Here is a 17,580-nt window from a genome sequence, read left to right on the forward strand (position 1 = left end):
AAACAGGCATGTATTCTTTCCTGGTACGACGTACACTTTGGATTTATGAGTCTGGTTAGCGAATGTCACTTTGCATTTTAATTCTCCCTTGAACTCTAATCTTTTGCCGCACACACTTCTCGCCGTCTTTCTGGTTTTCGTTAATTCAGGTCGACCTATCCTTTTCCATATATCTTCATTTATAATACTAATATCTGCACCGCTATCCAGAAGCAATGTAACCAGATGTCCATTTATCCGAACATCAACATATTTCCGTCTTTCGCAGCTTTTTTCTTTATTCATGCGAAGCGTATTTACATTATCGGTCCCTTGTCTTTTCTTCTGGGCACAGTATGTTCCCTTGTGACCTCTGAGACCACATTCATAACATATTTTGTTCCTAAACCAGCAGGTCTTATTGTTGTGTCTTAAACTACCACAACATTTACACTTTAGCTTTGGGTCTTTGTATCCTTTAAGGATCCTGTGTTCTTGGAACCTGGACTTTCTTGTGGTCCCTTGCCTTTTTACTTGCTGCACCTTAAAAATATTTTTCTCTTCAATGCGAGTGTTGTCTTTCTTTATGTTAATCAGACGTTGACACTCTTCAGTGACTTTTTGCAATGTTATGTTAGGATCCGCCTCCATAATTGTTAGGATCCGTGAACGTATATCTTTGTCCCTTGGTGCTGTGAGACCTTGTACAAAGATTAAACATTTAAATTGGTCTGCGGAAATTTCATTCAATTTAAATGATTCGCATAAACAGTTCACAGTGCAAGCATATTCTAGATAGTCTTCAGCTTCTGCCTTCTGAATGTTCAAACATTTGTATCTAGAGTGAAATAGGCTATCCCTTTTATCAAATATTTTCGACAAGGTACTAATTGTTTCCTCGAACGAAACCTCCTCCGGTTTTTTTGGTAGAATTAGATTTGCATACTTGGTGTTTTCATCAGTACCCAGTTTTTGTAGTAGCAGGGTAACTTTTTCCTCATCGGTCCAGTCTAAACATCTTTTCGTAAAAATTGTTTCGTATCTTCTGTAGTATGCAGGGAAAGTAACACCAGTATCCGGGGAGTAACGAAATTCCGTTAGTGAATTTGAAATACCCTCGGCATAAAAATTAGTCTTCTTCCCGGTCGACGTTAGAATTAGCTTTTCTAAATTCTTTTGCTGTGTCGACATTTGTCGTTGTAGTATGTTTGTTTGTTCTTGTTGTGCCTCTAAAGTTTTTTGTGTTCTTTCTTGTTGTTGTTGCAGCTGTTGCTGTAGCTGTTGTTGTTGAATTTGTTGTTGTTGTTGTTGTTGCGCTAAAAATTGTTGAGTCATTTTTGTCTGTTCCTGGATGCTAAGGGCTAGAGCCTTAGTTAACTCTGCTAATTGTTCCATGTTAGCTTCTAGTACAAAAATGTCTTTTCGAATTCTACACAATAATTCCAAAGAAAAATCGTAAATTTACGTATATCGTAAATTAGTAGCAATATGCAGACACAACACGTTTCAACAAAGTTCATCCATAGTAATTCAACAGGCTTTGTAAAATAATTCTTTTTTTTTTTTTTTTTTTTTTTTTTCAACAACGTAAGTTCATACACAAAATATTTCTTACTTCCCACGACAAATAGTTCCAATTATTTATATAAAGGCAATAACAAACAATTAATTTTCCAAAAAAAAAAAATATATGGCTGCCGTTCCCACGTGGCATAAAATGGTACAATAGTCGTTGTATTTATATTTTTTCTTTCGAAACTCGTAATCCTTTAGTGTAGTTTCGAATTCAACTTGCGACCATTTTTTTTTTTTTTTTTTTTTTTACTTGTCAAAATAAATATAAATTCCACTTTACCTTGAACATGTTTCTATAATTTCTTGTGAGTTCTTTACGAAGAAAAATCCGTACTTTTCGCTACTTTAGGTAGGAAAAATTTTTAAATTCATTGACGCACGTGGTCAAAAATCCTTGTGTAGTTTGTTTTTTTCGTAAAACAAAAAATCCTTGCATTGTACACAGTCCTTGGTACGGTAATTTATCTCTGTTAAGAGAAAGAACATCCTTTCGTCGCCATTGTTATATTCCTAAATACTTAGGAAATAAAGACAAACGTGAGTTACACCGAGTGGTATGTGTAATGGGGTTTATTTATAATACAGAAACGTAAGGCTGCTCGCCTAAGGTAAATAGAAGTACATAGTAACAAGTATGGGGAAGAAAGTCTGATAATCAACACGTAAGACTATCCGTCTTACTGCGACTGCTTGTCTGCCGCTGTCTGCCAAACAGTCCAATATATATATACAGTTTGTAACCGGTGTATAGCCAGTTATGTTCCTTCACAACAGTAAGAAAGCATAAATGTTCAACAAAGGCAAAAATGTTCAACAAAGGCAAAAATGTTCAACAAAGACAAAAATGTTTTACAAAGGCAAAAATGTTCAACAAAGGCAAAAATGTTCAACAAAGGCAAAAATGTTCAACAAAGGCAGAAATGGAAAGAAGGACACAAATCTGAAGAATCAATTTTTATAATTTTTTCGATTTGTTATTTTTATAAAACCAACAACTCAATAGAACTGAAAAGAAAAGCAAAGGTGAAAATGAAAGTTTCTTAAAAGTCTCAATAGCACGGCAGGGTTAAAGTTCTCAGGACATTAGATTTAATAATTTCATCAGTTAGGAGGATTACTCATCGAGTCAGAACATGAAGATGAAAGTGAAGCAAAATTCAAATCGACCAAGTCATTATAGTTTGATCCAGCAGCCATTGAACAAAAGAACAAAAAATCAACATAAGATAATTAGGAGGATAGAAAACCATGTCAGAAATAGAGAATAAAAATGAACACGCCACCGAGCTTTTCAATGGTGTTAAATTCATACGAGGAATATTCACATATGATGACCTCATGCCATCCATGATGCTCTCTTTTTCTCTTTAATCTTTTGTTCTTTTTTATTATTTTATCTTTTTATTATTTTTATCTTTTCTTATTTCTTCTTTTCTTTAATAAAGAATGATTTTCACGACTCACAAGATTTGAGGCCTTGTGCCTTTCTTAGTTCAATCGAACTCATGGCTCACAAAACTTAATCAAGTAAAATCCATGGCTCTCAAAAACACAACCTCGTGTTGCAGGGTAACCTTGTGAGTGGGGTGCGTACTTCCAACTTGAGCTGCACCAAATTCATAATTTGATCGTTTGAGATAAATATCTTCCCATTGATACTTGATTCCAGAGGTAGTACTACAAACTTGAGGCCTTGTGCTTCCCGCCTTGGAGATAGGAAAGTTCATATATAAGTAAAATTCTCGTCTAGATGGTTGATTCATTTCACAACTCGCTTATCGCGTTTAATTCAAACAGTCATTTCCTTTCTGTCAGACATTGTCGGTTTTTCAGCACGAAACAATTTCTCCTCTTGCTTTCTCTCGGTGATGCAAACTGCAGAAGACTTCTTTTATCTTTGCTGCTGCTTTCAGAAGTGAAAATTTCCTCTTTTTCACAAGCGAATCTCTCCCTCACGCATGCTTACGTGTTATCTGAAAAAGGTTAAATTAATTGTTGCAAGATGGCAAGGTGATCTGGTAATGCCCGATGTAAAAATGCCACACCCTCCCATTTCAAAGATAGAAAACGACAAGGAAGATACGAATCTTTCTTACTTTTCTTACTTGTTTTTTTCTTTATGAGTACGGACTCAATATTTTTCCAGCTCAACATCTTGACAGTGCATCTGCCACTTGATTATCCTGGCTCCTGGCATAATTTATCTCCAAATTGTATTCCTGCAATATTAGGTTCTAATTCTGTAGTTTGCAGTTGTTATTCGATCCAAAAATACAAACGGTTGTGATTGACATATACGTTTGTCAACACCCGCGATGCTGTTATGTAGACGTCAAAACGCTGTACACCCAGGCCAACGCTCCTTTTTGATAGTCGAGTGCATCCTCTGGTGCTTATTTAATTTCCTGGAGAAGTAACTCACGAGTTTCAAATTAACTTCATCATCCCACCTGCTTAGGTGACGCAGCGGATTCAAACAATGGCAGCACCTGATGACAAGGTGATCTGGTGACGCCTGGTATTAGAAACGCCACAAAGGGAGATAAACAGATTTTTTTATATAATTTACATTTCATACAAATCAAAGACATTTGAATTTTGAAGGAAATGTTGAGTCACTTTCATCCCCCCCCCCAAGAAATCATCAAAGTATTTGTAAACTGAAACTAAAACATCACGAATAACCTGCTAATTCTACAACTCATCAGTATGGCTTGACGTACTGAGATTGAAAAACGGAATCCCAGTGGTTGGTGTCCAGTGCTTTATCGAGCAAACGAAACTACTACTGAAAGTAGTCTCCATCAATTCGCTGTTTTGATATCACATTGTAATACAAATTTTTATTCTAGTAGTTTTTTTCTCAGACATGCAAGCTTGTAGAACTCTCTGTCTGTTGACTGTTTTCCTCTTACCTATAGACTAGGATCTCCTACTCTAGCTTTTACGAGGAATGATGCACCTTTTCCAAGTGATGTTACCTCAAATAACAGCAAGAAGCTGGATACTCCACCAGAGTAGATGAATTCTTGTTCTGGAATTCAGTCAGACTAAAAGACCTCAATATATTTAAATGGTCAATTAAGGAGGGGAAAATTACGTTCTCAACTTCATTACTAACTCAGTGTTTGCGCAGTAAATCAGAAATTTAATGGAATATTCATTCATATCGATGCTCCTCATATGAGGATTGCGTGTTAGCCTTAGGAAGGGGGGGGGGCTTTACTTCTGAGAATTTCGACTGAAGTAAAACGAAACCAAAAATAATAAAGTGTTGTGTTAAAGGAATTTCAAATCTCAAATGCTGCGAAATTCAGACAAGTTGAGCTCGTAGATATGAAAATAGATCAAAGATTAACCATCTGAAGTGATGTCGATGAAGGATTCTTCTTTCAAAGAGAGGCCGATAAAGATAATAATATAATTAAAGCAAGAAATAATACTTCTTACTGGATATGTCGATTATTTGTTGTTAGAGTTTTAGCGATAATTAAAAATCAACAACAAAAAATTGACATAACTTTAAAAGCGATAAAAAGAGCAAATAATATCAGCAGGAGTCCGTAGCATAATGGTATACATACTCGACCAGAGAACCTATGGTTAGAGGTTCGAGACCTAACGCAGTCAAGCTATGCTGATGAACTGTAGAGCAGCTAAATAATTGTATGTAGAGCTCTGGTTATTATATATATATATATATATATATATATATATATATATATATATATATATATATATATATATAGAGAGAGAGAGAGAGAGAGAGAGAGAGAGAATAAATGACAAAAAGTTGTATTCCAAAATTCATGATGTTCACCATCTTATAATTTATTCCTTTAATTCAGTTGACATATATAATTCTACAATATATGTTTAAATTTACAATCAAAATTTATTGTCCGACTGAATACTCAAAAAAACAATTTACAATGTGCTTATTCCGCAGAGTTTCAAATAATGCTATTCTTATTATTCTTATCGTCAGAGGACAGAAAGAAATCAGCAAATTATATTTGTAGCAATGCTAAAATTTGCTGGTTATGGTATTAAATTAAATCGCAATTTATTATAATCATAAATTGCAAAGAAAAACAAGTGAAAAAATGTTGGATATAAAAAAATGTTGGATATGTAAAAAATGTTGGATATGTAAAAAATGTTGGATATAAAAAAATGTTGGATATAAAAAAATGTTGGATATAAAAAATGTTGGATATGTAGAAAACATAAAAACAAACCGTGCATAATATTTAGATTTGCATGAAGATTCTCTCAAGGATATCCGAAAGGCGAAAATAATTTTTTAAAGAGAATGAAGTCCAAAATTAAATCTAGTGTTATGTTAATAATCATAGTTTGATTGGAAAGTTTTCAAAGCAGCTGAAAAAATGGAAAATGTTTTTTCGGACAGTGCAGTAATCCAAAGAAAAATTGATCTCCAGTCAAGTGAGATCGAAAAATAAAAAGGAACAGAAAACAGCATGTCATCTTCATCGCTGGCTTAATTAGAAAAAATAATGTTTTTAATTATACATATGCATATTTTTGCCACGAAGACTAACTCTCCACCTCTCCGACTCTAGTTCAATATCGCAGCATTTGGGAAAACATGTCTGCTATCATTCTGAATTCCGAAGAATCAGGGTTGAGAATACTAAGGTCTTGCAAACGAAAATAATGTTTCGGCCAACTATTCCTCTGGCCTTCGTCAGGTGGTAACCGCGACGGATAGGAACTTCAAATCTCCTGACTGCATTCACAGCAATCACTGCCATCCGTAGTTGTTGTCGTCTCACTACTTTTTTGGCCAAGTAAGCCTCTGGCCGGCTTTGGGTAGAATTGAAACCGCTATCTTCAAACAATTCTCATATGGAACCATAGAGATTCAACGTCTCTATCAACTGCGCCACAGGTCCCGAATGAAAATGCAGTTAGGAGATTCGCAGTTCCTATCTGTCGTGGTTAACAACCTGACGAAGGCCAGAGGAATAGTTGGCCGAAACGTTGTGAAACAATATCTAATAAAGATGAGAATAATAGTCCGCAATAAATAAATTAATATAAATAATATTCATCTCAATAATAAATTCCAATTAAAATAGGAAAATAATATTTTAAGATTAAAAGTGCTTGTGGCATTATATATTAAGACAAAGAAACCTCAAATAAATAGTATTAATTATGAGTACAGTCAAAGTATTTTGAAATTCCTATGGTATAAATTTTAAATTTTAAATATGTATAGAAAAAAGAATTGTCCACCCACCTAACTAGTAATTAGCCACCACGTGACTGTGACAAAAACATGTATATATATAATTAAAAACATAATTTTTATAACGCAATATGCCTGAGGATGATGGAAGTATTCCTATCGAAAGCGCTTGCTAAAGAAACTTATCGATCCAAACTAAACAATTTTGAGAAAAAAAGCAAAATAATTATTTGGAGATTAGAGAAGGTAAAAAAGAAAATAGTGAAACAAAAAAAATCCATACTTTTTAATAACACTTGTCTCAATATATATATATATATATATATATATATATATATATATATATATATATATATCAATATATATATCTCAATATATATATATATATATCAATATATCTCAATATATATATATATATATCAATATATCTCAATATATATATATATATATATATATCAATATATCTCAATATATATATATATATATATATATATATATATCAATATATATATCTCAATATATATATATATATATATATATATCAATATATATATCTCAATATATATATATATATATCAATATATATATATATCTCAATATATATATATATATATATATATATATATATATATATATAAATTCAAGAGAAAATAAAGAAATAATTTCAGATTACAGATTATATAATACTGTAAACTTCAAGTCCATATAAATATTAGTATCAATATTTATAAGTCAATCCCAACCAAATGAAAAGGCTCAATATACTAGATAGAATAATAGTGTAAGTAAAAAATTGGAACTAGATACTGTAAATTAAAAATGAATGGCTCATATCCTCAGAGGAAACGTAGTTAGCAAAATAATATTTATATTTATAAAATTTAAACTTTAAATCTTTGTATTCCTTATAAATGTATTGTAAATTTTTAATTTGCAGAATCTAATTCCAAATTTTTACTTAAGTTTTAGTTTTTGTTTATTATACATATTATTTGTATGTGTTATATATTTTATGCTGAATCTCACCACACTGACGAGCTGTGATATAATTAAACATTTTATCTGATAAATATATAAGCCACACTTCTGGTGAATTGATATGCCATTAGCGACTATATATTTAACGAAACAGTCTGTAGAATACTATATATGCATAGTTGGTCTAAATCAGATAGTGCACTTTTGAGGGCCGGTAATGCCATGAAGCCGCAATAACTTGTTAAGATTATATATATATATATATATATATATATATATATATATATATATATATATATATATATATATATAGTCATCCACATACAGTACTGTTTCGCTGTTTCACAGTGCTCATCAGTGTGACTAGACAAGCAACTACCTCAAGCCAGGATGGAAACCTGACCGCCCAAATGACAGTCGGAGCTTTTAACCGTTGCGCTATCTGGTTGCTGCTATGTGGGCAGTCAATTAACAATGTTTTGACATTGCCCAAATACCTAAGCTCAATTTAATTGATCAGCAAATAAATTAACATAGGTTAATAAATAAACATTGGCATGTCAAACTACTTAGCTCAACATTCAATTATTTACTAAAAGCGTTCACACATCTGATAAGTGAAAGACGGCAAAGCCAATGACATCAATGATGGATGGTTTGTTTCATTTGAAAATATGGAGTCAATCCAAATAATTCTACTCTTGGGCATAATACCCGTCTATAAAAATTAATTCATATCTTAAATAAAATCAATGGTGGCACCTACAGAAGTCCTGTGAAACTGCAGTACTATCGATTTATTTTTACTTATATGCGAGGATGACATTGTTTGCAAGCCAAAACGTGCTAATCCTAGAGGGCTTTCTTTTCAAAACCACACTTGACCTTGTGTCTAATCTTACCGTGTGTTTAACCTCCAGAAGAGGAAGTAAAGAGAATATACAAAGCTGGCCATAAAGCCAAAGATAATTAAGTGCATGTGAAAATAAAATCAAGCAGAGCCTAATTGAGCAGATAATAAAATTGGTTTGATTTAATATACCTGTTTTATAGCATACCAACCTTTTTAAGGTATATTTAATTCTGAAATAATATTGAAAATATGAATCAAGTGCTGAGCTTCAATTTATGCCAAACTTTCATAAAAACAATCGTCTAGCTATAACCATTATCAACAATTTCTAAACAAAACCCTATCTGGGCCGAAATCCATCCAATTCCTCCTAATAATGATCACCTCACTGTTTTCTCAGTGACCACCTTATACTCATTAACCCTTAGCTTGCGGTTATTTTTCAAATATTTGTTGTGGGTCGCTTTTTCTTAATATGTGGAGTCACATGTGACGACCGGCATGCAACCATTAATTGATTTAATAGATGGATACCCATGACTGAAAAGCACCACCTTTTTCAATTTTTGATTTCACGTCGTTCTTAACAATTGTTCCTATTTTTTTTTTTCAATACAAATTCTGTTAAATATGTTTGTTTTTTCTTTTTCTTTTTTTCTTTTTTTTTTTACTCTTTTTTATCGCAAACAAGGCATATTCCCATTTGCACTGGAAGGGGTTATTATTTGGGGTCTTGTCTAATAGGGGACTGTGGGGAATTAAGCAATGAGATATCTGTTCACATTACATTTAAACTTTTGCACATTAGTACAGTCAGGGAGGCAGGAAACAGGGAGAGAATTACGAAGTCTAAAAACTTGAGGAAAAAACTTAGAAGACTTTTTTGCATCTTGGAACCTCAGTAGAGAAAAAGTGTTTTTTTTTTTCGTGCTTGTTGGGGTTAGTTGGGAGTGTGAACTCAATGAGGGCACAAGTCCTATGAGCTCATCAGAACACATCCCGGTACTTCTGCAGAAGTTGAACCAGACGTAACTATCTAATTTAAAGGCTTTATTTAGAACATGACGTCAATCGCCAGTTTTCGCCGAACGTTGCCAATTATCAAAGCATATCAACGCTACTTAAGGAAAATACTGAAAAAAACATGTAAATATAATAAAATCACCAGAAAAAAATATGATAAAAAAAACACCTACCGTAACAATTTTGTTTTAAACTTGCAACAATTTTGTTTTAAGTGAAAAAAATAAACAAGTTGTATTTTTTCAACAAATTTCATTTTGTCAAACAAAATGGAACAAAATAAGAAAAACACTTTTTTTGTGTTTTTCATATTTTTTTAACAAAATTTTTTTTTTGGGGGGGGGGGCGAGGGGGGCATTTTTTTTTTCTGGTTTTTTGTAACTAATGTAAAGTAAACTTTTTTTATTTTTTCTTTTCATGAACATTTTTTCCCTGTCGGTTGGGGATGGCCAACCGTTTTTTTTTTCTGTTAAATTAAATTAAATTAAGACAGCCGGGATATTCCCTTAGGATTTCGTCATGGTACACCACTTAATTTATTGATTTTTTTTTTTTCAATATTTTCCTCAAAGATCGTCTGCTCCTTTGGCTGATTGGCGTCCTACGTCAGATTACAGTCAAACCCGAGTGCATGACGTCATGTTCTGAGCAAAGTTAGTTATGTCTGGTTCAAATTCTGCACTAGTACCCACATTCGATTAAAGTACTTGTAAAACACAGGGATGCAATATTACAACAATGGGAGAGAGGTTGGCCGATAGTGCAGCACTTATTCGATTCGAGACTCTTTTGCAGACTGTCTAATGAGAAACTAGTGGTAGATGTACCAGCTCAGATGTGGCAAACGTGTGTCTACATATGTGTAAGCATATTTCAGTGTATTACTTGTAAGCACAAATTAATCCGTCCTTTTTTTTTACTCTTATTCACCGCAAAGCACATTGACCACAAAGGGCTACTATGAATTAGAGACCATAACTACAATGACACTATGAAGTAGGGAGTTGAGCAGCAAGAGGTCTGTCCACATTACATTTCTTTATATTAGTATAATCGAGAATAGGAAACAGGGAGCAAATTTTAAAGTCTCGCAGTTCAAGGGAAGAAACTATCAGAGTAGAAGGCGTTCTGACATCTAGAGGCCAGATTTATAATAAGCAACATAAGTGGAAAATTGTGCAACAAGATGTTTGTTCAAATTTCTGCATGTTTAAATTTCTTCATGTTGGTAGAGTCAGAAAACAAGAGGCATAGCGGGAATTCCAAAGGCAAGATGTCAGGGAAAATAAACTATTTGAATAAAAGTTTTTCAACATCTTGGGATCTCTATGGTGAAAGGGTGCGATTTTGCTGCTTATCAGGTTAGTTGGATATTTTTATGTTAATGGTTTACCAGTATTATAAGATTGTCTGAACGCATTCCGTCAAAGTACTGTAAAATAAAGCCACAAGAGTTTTATTGCCACATCTTGGATGGTACATCTCCCACTAATCTCTCTCTCTCTCTCTCTCTCTCTCTCTCTCTCTCTCTCTCTCTCTCTCTTAAACAGGGTCCCAAAAAGAGTCTCAAATCTTATAAGTGTTATATACTATCAATCAAACTCCAACAGCTGTCCCATCACTGCAATGTGCCTGTTTTACAAATATTTTTATGGAATGTGCTTTGATAAACTTGTAGCTCTTGTGCCTCTCAACGTAAATATCCCAGAACCCGACAAACATCCTACATTTTCACTGTCGAGATCCTTAGATGCTAGAAAGCCTTCTGCTCTAATAGTTTTTCACCACAAACTGCCAGACTTTGGAATTTCTTCCTTGTATCATGCTTCCCTGACTAACATGATGGAATTTAAATATGATGTGAACAGGCATCTTGCTGCTCAACTACTTATATAATGTCTCCGTCGATATTGTCTCAAATAGTAGCCCCTCACATCCAAATGGCAATATGCTTGGTTTGTGTGAATAAGATTTAACAAATTACTGTAATTTTCAGAGTGTTAGTTCACTTATGACATAGTTCACTTAGTATTTGCTATAACATAGGATAAACATGTGTTACTGTTGACCGGACGCCATATTGAATATCCACCAGAAACAAAGGACATAACTGAATATATAGAAAGAAGCCATCAAGTTTTATAATCCAACTTTAACGCACCAATAAGATTTCTTGATATCAGCATTGTGGAGGAATTATGTAAATGCTTTTTGGGGTTGTAACATGCGTGGCTCCTTCTATCCACACTCCCAACGATGTTTGTTTCTATTGTTACCACATATCTATAGTTAACTTACAAACTGGATCCCAAACCCTAACTCAACACAATAGGCCTTGAAAATTAAGTGAAAGCTACAAATTCCATAGTACAGAGCAGAGCAGCTCCATTTTTGCCATTGTATTTGCTAATAGATCTTTTCACGTCCAACCTGTGTTACTTCCAATTTATGTTGGTTAATATCTACTTCCAATTTGTGTTGGTTAATATCTACTTCCAATTTGTGTTGGTTAAAACCAACTTCTAATTTGTATTAGTTGTAACATATTTTCAATTTTTGTTGGTTAAAACCTATTTCCAACTTGTGTTAGTTAAAACCATACTTCCAATTTGTGTTGGTTAAAACCAACTTCTAATTTGCATTAGTTGTAACATATTTTCAATTTTTGTTGGTTAAAACCATACTTCCAATTTTTGTTGGTTAAAACCATACTTCCAATTTGTGTTAGTTAAACTCTACCTTCAATCTGTGTTGATTAAAACCTACTTCCAATTTGTCTTTGTTAAAACATACTTCCAACTTGCATTGGTTAAAATCTACACTGTTTCTTTCCTGACCGTTAATATCCAGATTGTAACCATATTTCTTCTTGCAGTGAATTATACTTGAACATATATACAGCATAATCATGTTGACACACCTGTTCTTGTTAGATCACTGAAGTTAAGCAAAGTTGAGCCCGATGAGTGACTAGTTGGCAATATTAGGCATTGTATATAAGAAGACATCGACACATCTCTGCAAGAAATGCAAAAACTTTACATCGTCATCGACATGCGACTGAGGACAACTTCTGAATTTTATACTCCCATGAAACTTCCTCCTATGGGGGAAGTCAGTTCCGCCAGAATGATATGTCAAATACAAATATTAAATTTCATTAAATTTTATAAAGAAAAAACAACTAGAATTAAATTTTGTCATTAAACATTATTAAATTATTTCAATTAACAAAAAGAAAGTATTGAAGTACAGTAGAACCCCAGGATATGGCATTAAAAATTAGTAACAAAATACAGTACAATATATAATACACATGTATATAATCAAATAACGTTATAAATAACACTGTAAGGCGGGGAAAATACCGTAATCAGAGGCCAGAAATTCCATATCGTGACTTGAAAAAAATGTATGCTAGGACCACCGTATCCCAGGGTTCTACTATAATTAAATTTATGAATTCATCAAAATATAATTAATAAACTAAATTATGCAATCTTATTATTGACTAAACATTCTTTATCTGATATATATTTATACTCCACTCCCCTACCACGACGTACGGAAAGTGATATCAAATTTAACCATTCTGGGTCCTGATTGGTCACTCAGTGTCTGGCGGTCACTCTGGTGAAGGCCTTGGGTGTTAAAAGGTCTAGTCCGATGGATCACCACTTCCCCCACATTGTAAAAAAATTGAAAGGGCAAATCGTCTAGTACTGGTCACGAAGATCATATCAAAAGAAGAAAGAATAACACTTCGACGACTGGTCTTTTTGGATAAAGTAACAATAAGTATTGGTTGAAAAATTATACACTCTGATTCTTCACAAGTTTTAATTTAGGCTCTTAATATTGGTGTATGGCTGGCACTCTTTGATAAAGTATAGAAAATTTTCAAGTTTAGCAATTTCGACTCTAAATCCAAGAGTCAGTCTTTCAACAATGTGGTGTCAGCAGGGAACAAAGCTGAGTCAAGTTTAGTCATTTCAACCCTCGTAAGTCTGAAAGTCTCTTAATGTAAAGCTGGTGGGCAAGCAGAGCAAGTCTCTGAAGCTGACATAACTTGATTTATATGGAGAATTCGCTGCGAGATGATGCCACCCATCTATTAATAGAATTTAATTCATAATTCTCGACAACACAATGACTTCTTAAGTTACCAATACAAATCCCGATTTTACAAGACCATGAGTGCACAATGAGTCTTTAAGTCTTCTTTTCTTCTTCATCTATTTTCCATCTCTCCCTGCTACCATGAATGAGAGGTCCCCCACCCCAACCTCATTTTTTTGGCTGGTCCCCAAAATCACAATTCTTATGTTTAATATGCTATCAAAAACTCATTCATGGGAAATATTATTGATAGATAATTACTCAACAATTATTTCAGTGGACGCGTGCAGTCATTTTGTTCAGCTCTAACAATCAATTTATTTAACACACTTTAGAAAATTTGGTCAACGGCGTCCAACCTCAGAAGTCAGTCAAAATTCTAACATTCTGATTATGATAATAATTAAAGAAAACAGATAGCCAAATGTCACCCTTGAGATTAGCTTACAGCAGATTTTCCGGACAGACCATCATCAGTGAAAAGTGTTTATCATGGCTGAATAAAAAGCCAGCATTGTTTTTATCAATTTCAGCCAATTTTTATTTCACAAATCACTGCGAAACTAATTTATCATCAAGTCAATTTAGTTTTATTGCCAAGGTTATGATTCTAAAGTTTTATTTAAAAAACAAACAATTTCTCATCAATCCCTTTTATGACTTCTACAAGTATTTAACACAGTTCTTTTTCTTTCTTTCCTTTTCCTTTGCTTTTTTCTCTTTTTTTTATTTTGTTTCCCACCATATGAATTTTGACATTTGTCTCCATGGTATATGAACGTGGCATTTAATCGGTCACATATTTAGCAAATGTTTCTAAAAATAAGAAAGCAGTTAAATCATCTTCTGTTACAAGAATTGGAAAATAATTTCTAAAGTTACAAATGTTGCATAGTGTGACAAGATGATCACATTTGTGGCTGTGTTATGATAAAAACAACATGAGTACTTTATATAACTCAGTTGACCTTTGTATGTGGATGTGTGATACTGTCATATAGCATACAGAAAGGAACCCCAAACGTAGTGCGTCACTAGCTTTACTCCCCAGTGATTTTCTTTTCAACCTAATCTACTTCCATCTGAAATAGACTCTGAGCTCTTCAATCTTTCTAACACTAACAGTCACAAACTCCAAAACTCAATACCACTCCTAAAACTACCCATAAATCTTGATGAACACTCTCCTTAAGTAATCCAATTAACCAAATTTCCACAACTAATGATTACTACGATATTATCCCATTGACTACCGTACACTTATCCCCCCCCCCCCGGCCTTGATAATTGGTGACTCCTATGTTTTAAAAAGAAAAAAGAAAAAAAAAAAAAAACTAACTTTAAATATATTGAACTTTATGTCCAGTCTTTTCCCCAGTCATCACCACAGCTTGATTAACCATCCTATTTCAGATGTCCTTTGTGTTGCTTGGTGAACAATTTCCCCTATCATTCTCTGTCAAACAATAAACAAAAGTGACAAGAATGGAATTGCGAAAAAAAAATGGCAATCGATCTAAATTAAGAATTTACGATAGCAATAATAGGTTGGGACAATAACAAGAGTTGGCCTCAAATGTCAAATAATATTTGATTATAGTAGGTTAACAACCGAATCAAAGGGTAGGGGAGTTTTGTTTTAGTTACAGAAAGATTCACTTGGTGGTAGATTGTTATTTTAAGTTCTGAGAGCTAAGAGGATGTTACAGTCCAAGACATAAAAATCTAGTACAGCTTTGTCTGTACGCTACACAAGTCTGATGTTATTGAATTCTTTGTTGTATAAATACATGTTACATGCACATTGATCAAAATTAGGGATTGATGACCAATGCATTCAAGAAGATGGCAGGTATCAATAATGACAACAAATGCAGGTTCTGCCATACAGAATTGGAAAGTGTGAGTCATCTGATATCAAATTGCAAGGTTGTTTTGGGGGACGGCTACTACACAGCGAAACATGATGGAGTATGAAAGTACCTCCACTGGACATCTGTAAAAAATTAAACATCCAGTGTAGCAGTAAGTTCTGGGAACATCAACCTGAAAGAACAGTTGGAAATGACTTATATAGCATACATTACGACTATGTAATCCCTACAGCCACCTACTTTGAAAATGCTGCTTTGAAACCTGACATAGTTATATGGAATAAGTCAGACAGAGTGTCCTTAATGATGGCGGTCTGAACAGAGCTGACAGGGAGAAACAGACAAAATATCAAGGTCTCATATATGATATGAAAAGAAACTGGAATCTTAGAGAGATGTCAATCATACCAGTTATTATAGGTACCACAGAGCTTATGAAGAAGAACCTGAAGCCCTACTTAACTAATATTCCTGGTGAACCAAGTGCAAAAGAAATCCAGACAATTGTACTTAAGGGAACAACGAGGATACTAAAAAGAGCTCTCGGTTGGTTTCAATAAAAAGCAGAGCAATGTTGGCAGCTGGTTTGGTTGCCCCATACCCAGCATTACAATCTTCCAAGAAAGAAAATTAAAAAAAAAAAAGAAATATATATATATATATATATATATATATATATATATATATTGATAACGAGTATAGACCACAATATACACTGCATGAGGATGAATTGATATATTATAAATACATGTAAGCAAACAACATTAAATGACTATGTAACAGGTTGTTACATAATACATACATGTTAGGACACTAACATATGACAATATATGTTCTTTGTTTAAAATAGTAGAGTTGGTATTCCATAAAATTAACGAAGATTGTAAACATTATCTAAGCATATGTTGTTTATTGTATTTATTTGCTTCCCCACCAAAGCAAATTAGGCACAAGGCCGTTTTTAATGTGGGGTAAAAACCAGCTCCCCTAAAAGTAGGCAGAAAGGGGGTACTCTGGTTACCAAAAATAATAATTGTCCCAGTATAGAGGGTTTCCCCTCCATCGACTGGTACAAATTATCTTAAGTGCAGCATCTGCAGAACAGATACTACACTTTGATCCCGGCCCGAAAGTTGATATCTTAGACTTTACAAAGATTATAAACATTACCTGGGCATATGTAACAATATAAATAAAATAAATTAAAACATGCAAACACATAATATATATATATATATATATATATATATATATATATATATATATATATATATATATATATATATATATATTATTCATTAAGTTTTATTGAATACAAACAATACAATAATTTATAAAATGAATTGACTTTACAAACACAAATTTATATTTACAACGAAAATTACAAAAATACTTGGAAAAAAATAATAAAAATAATACATCCTTGATATTTGATGGGCAGAGGGAAATTTTTTTTACATTTTATTTCACCCCAAACAAAGCACAGTGCCATATGGATACAAGGGGCTATTATTTCAGACCAAGTCGACAGAGACACTAAATAGGAGAAGAAACTATTAGAGTGGAAGTCTTTCCAGCATCTAAGGTTCTCTACATTATAAAGAAGGGATTTTTTCAGTTTGTCGAATTTGTCAGGTGTATTTACATTAAAGAGGTGTAAATGCCTTCAACAATGCATTGTTTTTACAAAAATCTGACTGAACATGATTATATATAATGCAAACGTGACAAAAGTTGTACATTTTTATTTATCAATAGTGTTTTTATATATGTTTTTAAAGATGCCAACCATTGAAATGGATGTTAAACCGAATATTATTATGTCAGTGGTAGTGATTGTGGTAGTTAAAGATGAGCGAGAAAATATCCGGTTGAATGGTTAGGATTTTTTAATATAAAGAACAAAGAAACAAAAAAATGTACAACAAAAAACGTAAAATAAAAAATGCATGACAATATAT

The sequence above is a fragment of the Euprymna scolopes genome, chromosome 9 (genome assembly GCF_053919585.1).
Source record: "Euprymna scolopes isolate OS-2025 chromosome 9, ASM5391958v1, whole genome shotgun sequence".
Taxonomy (NCBI): Eukaryota; Metazoa; Mollusca; class Cephalopoda; order Sepiida; family Sepiolidae; genus Euprymna; species Euprymna scolopes.